The following is an 11,591-nucleotide window of genomic DNA, read 5'->3' as shown; positions in this document are numbered from 1 at the left end:
TGCTCGAGAGTGGTCCAAAATTCAGGGGCCTTGGGAGGAGAAAAACGTAAGCAAATGTTGCTTAAATCATGTTTACAAGCATTGTTCCGAGTGATCAAGGAGGACAAACAATTCGGTCATCGTTGATGAGGCAAAGGGTGGGATTTTGGAGGGTCTGTATCTGGGTGGTTCCTAAGTAAACAAAGGAAACATTGAAACTAATGGGGAGGAGTGGTTCTTAGTAAGAAAGCTGTTAAAAGGGGAAAGGAGTCCTTTTACCTTTGCTGTTTTCCAGAGTTAACAGAATTAGACTGAAGTCCAACGTATAATGACCCCAAGGAAAATTCAAAAGATAATAAATGTATGTTAATTTTGAAAATTTGAACATTAGACACTCAGTTTCTGAAGCTAGTGATGTTATCGAAAAATCTTACGGAATAAAGAACAAGTAAGAATAGCCACAAAAGAGAAGCCAAAAGAAAGTGGATATCCATAGGGGACACGTTTATTTATGACTGGTAGATCAATGAAGTTAAAAATTAAGAAATATGCCAAAGTGCACATGAAAAGTTAATAAGTAGCAAAACCTACAGTGGAGACATTAATATTCGGGAAATGGAAATTCCTATCACAATAAGAAAGGGTCTTATTCATCACATCCTATAGCAAGATAAAGGTCAAAGGATAAAAAAATATGGTTGAAACACACCATTATAAAGCAATTATACTCCAATAAAGATGTTAAAAAGACAACAAGGAGGAAAAAAAAGTCCGGTTGAATTGCTCACTAAGTCTTGGTTCTCAAGCACCTGACTGTGTAGCCAGTTACTTGCTCACAGTCCCCAACAGAGCCCCTCAGACAGTGACTGCTTTGGGGTTGAACATTTTCCTCAGTGATTTTTGATGCCTCCAAGCGAACAGGGAACAGAAATGAAAATTATGCTCTGCAGGGGAGTGCAAAATGGCACATTCCGCACAGGCACAGTTTTGCCTCTCCTGTCACAGTCCAGTTTCCATCACCTTACCTAAAACTCAGGCTTTCGCTTAATAAGAACGTGTTTACCGCCGGGGGTCTCAGAAGTTCCCGGATCAGGCCACGCCCACAACCTCGAGCCCCGCCCCCTCCCCCGGTCCCAGAGCTCTCAGCGCCTCGCTGCTCAGAGGGCTCTCGTCTTTGCTCGCCGACTGTTCTCAACTCTCCGCCTCTGCACCTAGCCTGGCTCCAGAGGACACCAGACCAGTTCAGAGGATCCAAAGTAGAGAAGCAGAGGCTCTCCGGAGGGAAGAGGAACAGACCAGACTCTCCCAGGGGCGGGTTCGAAGGCCGTACCCGGCGTCCACAGGCTGCGCCCAGCCTTCAAACACCGCTTCCACCCACCGGAACGTCCTTTGACGCGCCCCTTAGTGGCCCCGCTCTCGACTCGCCTCCTTGCGCACGCGCAGTGAGGTGCAGACCCGGAACGAGGGGCCCTCACTCGCCAGTCGAGTCTCGGTTTTTGGGTCCGAAACTAACGGCGTTATGCAATCTTCACGCCCCGCTTCTCCACACCTCGGTTTCGGGGGTCTCCCGGTAAGTTAAAAACCCTTGAACGCGGTCGTCGCTCTCGCTCTGAGTCCGCCCCTTTCGCCTCTCGCGGCGTCGGCGGAAGAGTCGGTTCGGTCCTGGGAGTGTGGGTCCGGCTCCGGTTTAAATCGCTCGGAGGCGGGTGCCGGCCCCAACTTTCTGCTTTCGGTGCGTAGAGACACTGACCTCCTGCAGCGACGTTTTCCTGCTCTGACTCCCTTTCTCAAGCCTTTGTGTGACTCCCGGCTCCCCTCCCCCCGCCCATTCCTCAGTACTGTTGCCATCACCCCCCCTTTCTTTGATGGCTCATTGACTCATGCCAGTTGACGTATCCTCACGCTTGTTTTACCTTTAATCTCAGAAGCGATTGGGTATGTTTTAAATGTCCAAATTATTTTCACTCTAAATTTCATTGTTCAGATTATGAGGTTTATATGCTTTCTGCTGTATTCTGTACTGGAACTATTTATTCTCTGATATGTGGTAGATAACTTCACTATGCATGTGGTAAGGGTGTTGATTGTCTTTTAACACTGAAAACCTAGTTTAACCAGTTAGCTTAATACTCAGTAGCTTCTTTCTTCCCTTAAGTGATCTGCTCAACTAGTGAGCTCTGAGTTTAGGTGTCCAACTAAGTAGATTGTCCCCCCAAGTCCCCTTTGTCCTTTCTGTGCAGATATTAACTGATGGGCTGGATTTGTTACTAACCTGGGCTCTTGAACTCTAATCAGTAGAAATTGGTAACAGGCCAGACGAGGAATTTCAGGCAAAGCTTTACTGGGACTCGTGCTTCAGCACAAGCGAGTGAGAACAAGAAACAGGTGCCCTTGCTCGCCCCCTGATGGGGGGGTGTGGTGCGAGCTGGGCCCTTAAAGGGGGTGAGGGAGGGGCAGATCAGATCGGTGGGTCGGGCCAGAGGTGTAGCTTGGGTGGTCTGCCCACCCCCTTGGTGGTGCCGTGTGCAGGGATCACGTGCAGGACCCTGCTTTTGCTCTCAGCACCTCGGAAGTGGCCGTCGGGTTTTGGCCTTTTTGTATCTTGTTGTTCATAAGCTGTTTGCCCAAGCTGTGCATGTATGCGGTTATTTTTAGTGCCTTATGGTTCTTTTGTATTCCGTGTTCAGGACACATTTGTCCAGGTGCAGGCACTGTAGCCAAGGGTCCCAGGTTCCAGCCTTTTCCAGATTGATGTGAAGCTTTGTTCGCACAGAACCCATGTGTTCATGATGAAGAGATTGATAGGGCTCATCTCCACGGGTGACCCTCTTTCTTGTTTTTCTGGAGGAATAACTATTTGTAATTTCATATGTTTTGACGATAATGTTTTCTGGAAAAGAGGAATTAAACATTTGAATTTGATTAAACCATGAACAAGAAGCTTCTCTTGCTCAGGAATATGAAAGGTAATCTGGAATTGGGACGTTTAAACCCTTTCTACCTAAACCTATGCAGGCTGCCACTTCTACCCAGTTCTGCTCACCTAACTCAGATTTCTTCAGGGTAACTTGGTAAAATTACTCCTGCTCTGAGCCTCAGGGTACCCACCTGTGACATGGAGAAGATAGAGGAGACCAGTTTGCCTGGTTATAATTGAAATTTTAAACATATTCCAGTCCTCCAGCAATTATGGAAAATGCTTAAAAAAGAGGCAGGGGCACAGGCCCAGAGATGGAGGCATACCTTTTTCTCAGCTTGTCTGTCGCTGTATCAGGGGTAAATCAAGTTTGATTGCATCATCTCTTGCCATTAAATCTTTTATGTTTCCCATCACCCTCGGGACAAATTGTTCAATATCGCTGCAGCAGGGAGCTCTGGAGATGGGGTGGCGCCCCAGATCTGCTCCCAATTATTGCATCAGATGGTAAGTCCGTTCACAATCCCTGTTGATCCAGGGGGCAGAGCTAAGCTCAGTCAATTCCAGGTCCTTCTCTTAGCTTTCAAAAAATGGGGGAAAATGTCTGTCACCACATGGTGCTTTTTAAAATGGCCGTCATTAACAGTACTGTTTTCCTCTCCCTTTTCTACTGTGGCTCATGCCCTCCTTTTCTAAATTTGATGTATCCTCACGCTTGTTTTAACTTAATCTCAGAACCCACTGGATATATTTTTAAATATATTTATTTATTTGGCTGCATCTGGTCTTAGTTGCAGCACATGGGATTAACTTTAGTTGTGGCGTGCAAACTCTTAGTTGCGGCATGTGGGATCTAGTTCGCTGACCAGAGATCGAACCCGGGCCTCCTGCATTGGGAGCACGGAGTGTTAGCCACTGGACTACTAGGAAAGGCCCTGGATATTTTTTAAATTCCCAGATTGTTTTCCCTCTAAATTTTATTGTTTAGATTATGAGGTTTATATGCTTTTTATCCTAACTTGAAACTATTCTTTGATGTCTGGTAAATAACTTTACAGTATTTCACTATGCGTGTGGTTAAGGATGTTGATAATCTTTTAACATTCAAAACCTAGTTTATGTATAACTGATTCACTTTGTTGTAAAGGAGAAACTAACACACTATTGTAAAACAGTTATACTCAAAGATGTTAAAAAAAAATAAAAATAAAAAAATAAAGTACACACACACACACACACAAAAAAAACCTAGTTTAACTAGTTTAACATTCAGTAGCTGCTTTCTTCCCTTAAGTGATTTGCTAAATTAGCGAGCTCTGAGCCAAAGGCTCCAGCTAAGTAGGTGTTCCCCTCTAATCCCCTTTGTCCCTTCTGTGCAGATGTTGAAGGGTGGGCTGGATTTTTTGTTTGTTTTTTAATTTTTTGGCCACGCCACGCGGCGTGTGGGATCTTAGTTCCCTGACCAGGGATAGAACCCGCACCCCCTGCAGTGGAAGCGTGGAGTCTTAACTACTGGACCACCAGGGATGTCCCAGGATGGGCTGGATTGATGTGGAACTTTGTTCCAACAGAGCCCATCTGTTCATGACGAAGAGGTTGCTCGGAGCTCATCTCCACAGGCGACTCTCTTTCATGGCTTCCTGCAGTAATAACCATTTATAATTTTGTATTTTTGATTCTGTTTCTTTTGGGAGTAGAGGAATTAAATGTTTGGGTTTGATTAAACCCCTGAAAGAGAAGCTTCTGTTGCTCAGGAATATGGAAGGTAATCTGGAATTAGGACAAACTCTTTGTACTTAAACCTATACAAGCCACCACTTACACTCAGTACTGCTCACTCAACTCAGACTTCTTCAGGGTAACTTGGTAAAATTACTTCCCCTCTGAGTCTCATGTACCACCTATAACATGGAGAATGTTAAGAGCAGACCAGGTTTTCAGAGTCTGAGCAAATGGGATCCCTGAAATGATTTTGAAAATTGGCCTTGTGTTTGCATTTGGCAGGTTTTTTGGATGTGTGCCCAGTTATCATTGGAATTTGAAACATGTCCTAGTCCTCCAACAATAATGAATTCCACTAAGAAAGAGGCAGGTGCATAAGCCCAGAGAAAGAGACATGATGACTCTCAGCTTCTTTCTCTATGAATCGTGGGGTAAATATTTTTTCTCTTTTTGAGGCTTGTGATGGTTTCATAGTGTATGCAGATGTCAAATCACTATTTAGTATGTTTGAAACTAACATGTATTGTACATCAATTATACTTCAAAAAAACAACAAAAAAGCTAATGTGACTTTCGAATACATGGATATAAATGCAACATTCGCTATCAATATCATAAAAACAGATGGTTGGTCCTTCATCTCTTCAGTAGAATATTCTGTTTTGGACTTTGGGCCAAATTTTAGGAAGAACCTTTGACAACGTAGGATGCCTATATGAGAAAGCAGAACTCAGCCAAAGGACCTGAGACAACTTTTTGAATAATTGCTTAATTACAGTCTTCACATAAACACTGGAGCACTGTAACTGAGTGCAGAACAACATAGTATTTATTGGTTTATGATGTTTGTCATAAACAAATACACAGTATGTTATACTGAAGGCAGAGGTTATGAAGAAAAGATTAGACCATGCGTTTGTGGAAACCTGTAGTGTTGGATGTGCTGCTGGGTGTCTCCACGCTAATCAGTATCAAGGAGAGTATGAGTGGGCAGGTAACGCAGTCCAATGGAGAACAGTTCCTACTCTGATGACATTGAGGGGGTAAGAAGGCTACTTGCTGAAGATAGAAAATACCCCATCAGCACGGCCTAGCCCAGCTCCTTAGGTATTAGTACAGCCTCACATTTGCTGACGTGGTTCCAGTCCCGGCCGGCATAGGATCCACCTTGTAGATAACGCGCGCGGTTGCCCCAGCGGACGTGTTGGGAGCACGTCCTCGCACCTTCTGGTATGCAGACAGACGTTAGCACTAGGAATCCAATAGGAAAGTAATCGAATGATATTCATAATAAAGTGATATCCCTGGGACAGTAACATGGCTGTGAGCACAGTGACATCTACCAACTGGTGTGTGCCTGCTTCTGCTGTTACACCTGCCTCTGCTCATTCAGTGTCAACAGCCTATTGCCGGTAAGACATCGAAACGCAGACAGAGATTTCTTTCTTAATAATTATGTTTTCATCGAGTGTGACATGATTAAGGATATCGTCTCGGGAGTTCCCTGGTGGTCCAGTGGCTAAGACTCCGTGCTGCCAATGCAGGGGACCTGGGTTCAATCCCTGGTCAGGGAACTAGAGCCCGCGTGCTGCAACTAAAGCTTCCTCATGCCGCAACTAAAAAGATCCCACGTGCCGCAACTAAGACCCGACGCAGCCAAATAAATAAATATATTCAATTTTTAAAGAAGGATCACGTCTTACCACTCAAACGCCTTGTTTCAAATGGCCTATAAGCAGACCCCACTGAATGATGAGGAGCTGGGTAAGTCAGTTACTCTAAGGTAGGCTTTCCAATGATGTTCAGAAGAGATCTCAGCAGACGGTTGCCAGCACGTGGAACCGAATGCAAGCTACCAGAGTGGAAAACATGTTCCCTTTTACACAGAGCTTACATTCTTTTAGGGAAAATAGATATGTGAATATTGTAAAACATACCTTGTTAAATGAAATAATAGAAGCGTGAGTAAACTGCAGAGGTGAATAATTCTTTCTGGGTGGGATTAAATGGGACCGTTAGGGGAAGAGAAAGAATCAGGAGAGGCAACTCTTACAGCCATTTCATCTTAGTTTATTTTTATTATTCAAGTTGGATTTAAATAGTTTATATTAATTCAACAGCTAATTAAGGAGAAGCAGCATTCCAAAAGAAAGTAAGTAAGTGTGTTGTCGGAGTGAAGAAGAGAATATTAGCATCCTGTAACGTTGCTTGGATGCAGAGCTGGACACAGAGAGTGAAAGAAATGCAGGCAAAGCGGGGGTCCTGTCACCAGGGGACTCCGGACATAGTCTCTCCTAAGGAGCTTGACTTGATCCTTTTGACACGAAGAGGTCATTGAGAGGCTAAGACAAGATAGTAATAGGTCAGTGTTGCATTTTAAATAGTGAACTCTCCTAAGGATCTGGATTATGGATTGAAGGAAGAAGAAATCCCAGGCAAGGGAAAGTTCGCAGATCTTTGAAATTATCTGAGTGACGTGTACGCACGGGCATGGGGTGAAAAGCATCATAGGAAAGGAAAGGATGAATCTGAAACCTATTGAGAAGGTAGAGTCTGTGTCAGTTGATGATTTATTAGGTGTAGGTAAGAGGGAAGGATGGAGTAATTGAAGATGATACGTTGTTCCCTGGAAGAATAGATACTGTGCCACTCATTAGGCTGAAGAAACAAGTATAATTACAGGTTTTAGGGTAAATCTTAAGTTTCATTGTGTCATCTCTTGGCATTAAACCCTCTTGGGGTTTCCCATCGCCTTCAGGACAAAAATCTGGAGTCTTCAGTGTAGCTTCAGCAGGGAGCTCTGGAGCTGCTCCCGCGTGTCGGGTGGGACAAGCATCCTATCCCGCGTCAGCCAGTCACTGGATGCCGGCTTCCTCGGGAGGCGCCAGGGGCTGGGACGAGGCACTTGCCTCTGGCTGAGGGCCAAGTGCACGAGGACGGCGCGGTTGCGGCGCAGTGGGCGTTCCAGCGGCAGCAGGGAGGGCTTCCTGAAGAAGTGGGTGACGGGCTCACTGACTGGTCTCCTTACAGGAGGTGATTTTGTCTGCATTCCTCCTGTCGCTGTGGTCCTTCTCTCCCCCATATTAAGGCTCTCCCTGTGTGTATACTTGTGGCAGGGGAGGGAGGCATGTTGATTCTAAGCATTTAAGAACGTATTTTCGTCACACAGAATAACCCTACCTGAGAAAGAAGCCCAGAGGAAGAGGAAAGGAAGGAGAAGGAATGGCCCTTTCCCAGGTGACACTCATATTCTTTGTGGACTGTTCTCTCCTTCCTAAAATGACACGTTTTGGACGCGCTGAGCTTCTTGGTCTCTGAAGTTTCCTGTCTAAAATATTTACTCCCACACAGGGCCTTCCCTCAGTCTCCTCTCACCTCCCTGCAGATTCCATGTCACTGTGAGCCGGTGACGGGGAACTTGGGAAGAGCCCCCTTTCAGGTGGTCACCCCGTGACGGGTTTGATACTCAGGCGTGGACTGGAGGTGGGGAGTAGGCTCCGTGGTGTCGGTGCGCTAGGGCAGTGAGGACTGGTCAGTGCACCCTTCTGGACGCCCTTTCAGCTCCGTCTAAACCAGGATGAAAGAGACTCCGTATGTAAGTGATGTACTGCTGTGCACAAGTACCTGAGGAGGTCTAGACTGGGAGACTGATATGGGGAAACGTGCTTTGTCAGATTTTATAAGTGCCTTTGAAATAAAAGGAGTGATCAGTGGTTTTCACTCTGTAATACTAGTACTGTAAAGTAAAATGGGAATTTGAGAAACAGAAATAGATAATAGACAGGGTGTTATCTAACAATAAGGGTTTTAAAAATTATTCACAGCACGTCTGTCTTACAGAGACCCTCCTGTGCACGTAGGGACTCTCACGCAGCAGGTGTTTGATTCATTTATTTACTTGGCTGTGCCAGGTCTTTGTTGCAGCACGTGGGGTCTTCGTTCCAGCATGCAGGATCTTTGGTTGCAGCATGCAGGATCTTTTTTAGTTGCGGCATGCATGTGGGATCTACTTCCCCAACCAGGGATTGAACCTGGGCCCCTTGCATTGGGAGCGTGGAGTCTTACCCACTGGACCACCAGGGAAGTCCCAGCATGTGTTTTAGATGGTTATAATTTAGCCAAGACATAGGAGCACAAATTTCTGTCATCAGACAGACTGGAGCCAAATTATGATTCTACTGCTTGTTGTTCAGTGTTATTTTTTTTGTTTTAAACACTTCATAGATATAGTTCTGTAATTCAACTTCACACAGCGATGCAGTTTAGAGACTAAGAAGTAAAATATCCCCTTCCCTGTCACATCTTATCACCATCACTTACTGTCTCCCTCAGAAACCAATGTTCGTTCTCAGTGCAAATCTTACAGCAGTACATTTATATATGGAAATGTGATTTTAGAAAATATTCTTTACTAAATGTTTTGTTATGGTATTTTATTCTTCAAATTTAAATATCTACATACCACGTATCTTAGACTTGTTTTCATGAATAGACATAGAGATGACTTTCGTTTTTGTATCCTCAGTGGAGCATTCTCTTAATGAAGATAAATGGGTCCTTTACAGTTTTTACTGTTATAAGAAAAGGCCGGGACATCCCTGGTGGTCCAGTGGTTAAGAATCGACCTTCCAATGCAGGGGACGCAGGTTTGATCCCTGGTCGGGGAACTAAGATCCCACATGCCGCGGGGGCAACGGAGCCCCTGTGCCGCAACTACCGAGCTGGCACACTCTGGAGCCCATCCGCCACAACTAGAGAGGCTGCATGCCACAGCAGTCGCCCGTGTGCTGCAGCTAAGGCCTGACGCAGCCAAATAAGTAAATAAATTTATTATTATTTAAAAATAAAACGCCACAGTGGCTGCTTCTGAGCATGCATTTCTCCAGAAGGGGAAGCTTGAGCATGATGACTGGGTTAATGGTGGTGTTCATAAGGAAGCACAGATACTACAGCTACTAAATAAAGATTTTAAATCTACTGTCTTAATCGTACTCAGAGACTTAAGGGAAACCATGGACAGAGAACTAAAAGACAGTAGGAGAAAACTGTTTCAAGAAACAGAAAATATCAATAAAGGGAATTAGAAATTCTAGAGCTGAAAAGTACCACAACTGAAATTGAGAATTCCCTGGAGGATTTCAACAGCCGATTGACAATCAGAAAAAAGAATCAGTGAACCTGAACATAGGTTAACTGGGATTATCCACTCTGAGCAGAAGAAAGGTGGTAAAAAGAAACATGAACAGAGACTAAGAAACTTTTGAGACATTCCCAAGGATACCAGTATACACGTAATAGGAGTCCTCGAAGGAAAGGAGAAACAGGAAAGGGCAGAAATAATATTTGAAGAAATAAGGGCTGAAAAACCTCACAAATTTATTAAAAATGTGACCTGCAAATCCAAGAAGGTCAAAGAACTCCAAGTATGATAAATTCATAGAGAGCTTGGGCAAGACACATATAGTCAGTTGTTAAAATACAAAAAAAGAATGTAGAAAGTAGCAAGACAGAAAATGACTTCTCATGTACAAAGATGCTTAATAAAATGAACAGCCTCTTAGAAACTGTGGAGGGCAGGAAGGAATCTGATGATATATTTAAATTTTGATAGGGCTTCCCTGGTGGCGCAGTGGTTGAGAGTCCGCCTGCCGATGCAGGGGACACGGGTTCGTGCCCCGGTCCGGGAGGATCCCACGTGCCGCGGAGCGGCTGGGCCCGTGAGCCATGGCCGCTGCGCCTGCGCGTCCGGAGCCTGTGCTCCGCAACGGGAGAGGCCACAACAGTGAGAGGCCCGCGTACCACAAAAAAAAAAAAAAAAAAAAAAAAAAAAAAAAATTTTGATAAAAAAATTCATTATCAGGCAAACTATGCTTTAAAATGGATAATGAAATTGAGAGACTCCTAGATAAACAAAAGCTGAGGAAGTTTACACTGACACATTTATACTACATGAAACACTAAATGGAATTCTTGAGGCCAAAATGAAGGGCTACTAGCAGTACCTCAAAGGCACAGCAACAAATAAAGAACAGTGGTAATATAACTACATAGGTGTATATAAAAGGCAGCATTACTGTATTTTTTGGTTTATAACTCATTTTAACCTGAATTAAAAGGCAAGTATGTAAACAATCATTATCTGTTATTGAATGCAAAATGTATAAATAAGTTTTTTTTTTTTTTTTTTTTTTTGCTGTACGCGGGCCTCTCACTGCTGTGGCCTCTCCCGTTGCGGAGCACAGGCTCCGGACGTGCAGGCTCAGCGGCCATGGCTCACGGGCCCAGCCGCTCCGCGGCACGTGGGATCCTCCCGGACCAGGGCACGAACCCGCGTCCCCTGCATCGGCAGGCGGACTCAACCACTGCGCCACCAGGGAAGCCCTTTTGTCTTGTTCTTGATCTTAGAGGAAATGCTTTCAGCTTTCCACTGTTGACTATAATTTTAGCTGTGGGTTTGTTACATGTGACCTTTATCATGTATGTTCCCTCTGTGCCTGCTTTCTGTAGTTTTTATCATAAATTGACGTTGAATTTTATTAAAAGGCTTTTTGGCATCTATTGAGATGAGCATATTCTTCAATTTGTTAATGTAGTGTATCACACTGATTTGCAGACACTGAAAAATCCTTGCACAACTGTGATAAATTCCACTTGATCATGGTGTATGAACCTTTTAATGTATTGTTGGAGTATTTTTGCATCTATGTTCATCAATGTTATTGGCTTGTAATTTTCTTTTTTTGTGATATATTTGTTTAGTTTTGGTATCACGGTGATGCTGGCCTCACAGAACCAGTTTGGAAGCGTTCCTTCCTCTGCAGCTTTCTGGAATAGTTTCAGAAGGATAGGTGTTAACTCTTCACTAGACGTTTTGTACAATTCAGCTATGAAGCCACTGGTCCTGGACTTTTGTTCTTTGCGAGTTTTAAAATTACTGATTCAATTTCATTACTGGTAATTAAACCATTCATAG

General features: G+C 44.2%; 2 protein-coding genes across 3 annotated transcripts in view; both read right to left on the bottom strand.

The window, feature by feature from the left end:
- The window catches only part of LOC131744510 (zinc finger protein 665-like), a 341,106-nt gene that overhangs the window by 269,169 nt on the left and 60,346 nt on the right, over window positions 1-11,591 (bottom strand). The gene's annotated exons all lie outside the window — the stretch shown is intronic.
- LOC131744559 (zinc finger protein 836-like) overlaps window positions 1-11,591 on the bottom strand; it is a 383,402-nt gene that overhangs the window by 342,004 nt on the left and 29,807 nt on the right. The window lies entirely within an intron of this gene.

The sequence above is a fragment of the Kogia breviceps genome, chromosome 18, assembly GCF_026419965.1.
Source record: "Kogia breviceps isolate mKogBre1 chromosome 18, mKogBre1 haplotype 1, whole genome shotgun sequence".
Taxonomy (NCBI): domain Eukaryota; kingdom Metazoa; phylum Chordata; class Mammalia; order Artiodactyla; family Physeteridae; genus Kogia; species Kogia breviceps.
This window is presented reverse-complemented; position numbering and strand designations above follow the sequence as displayed.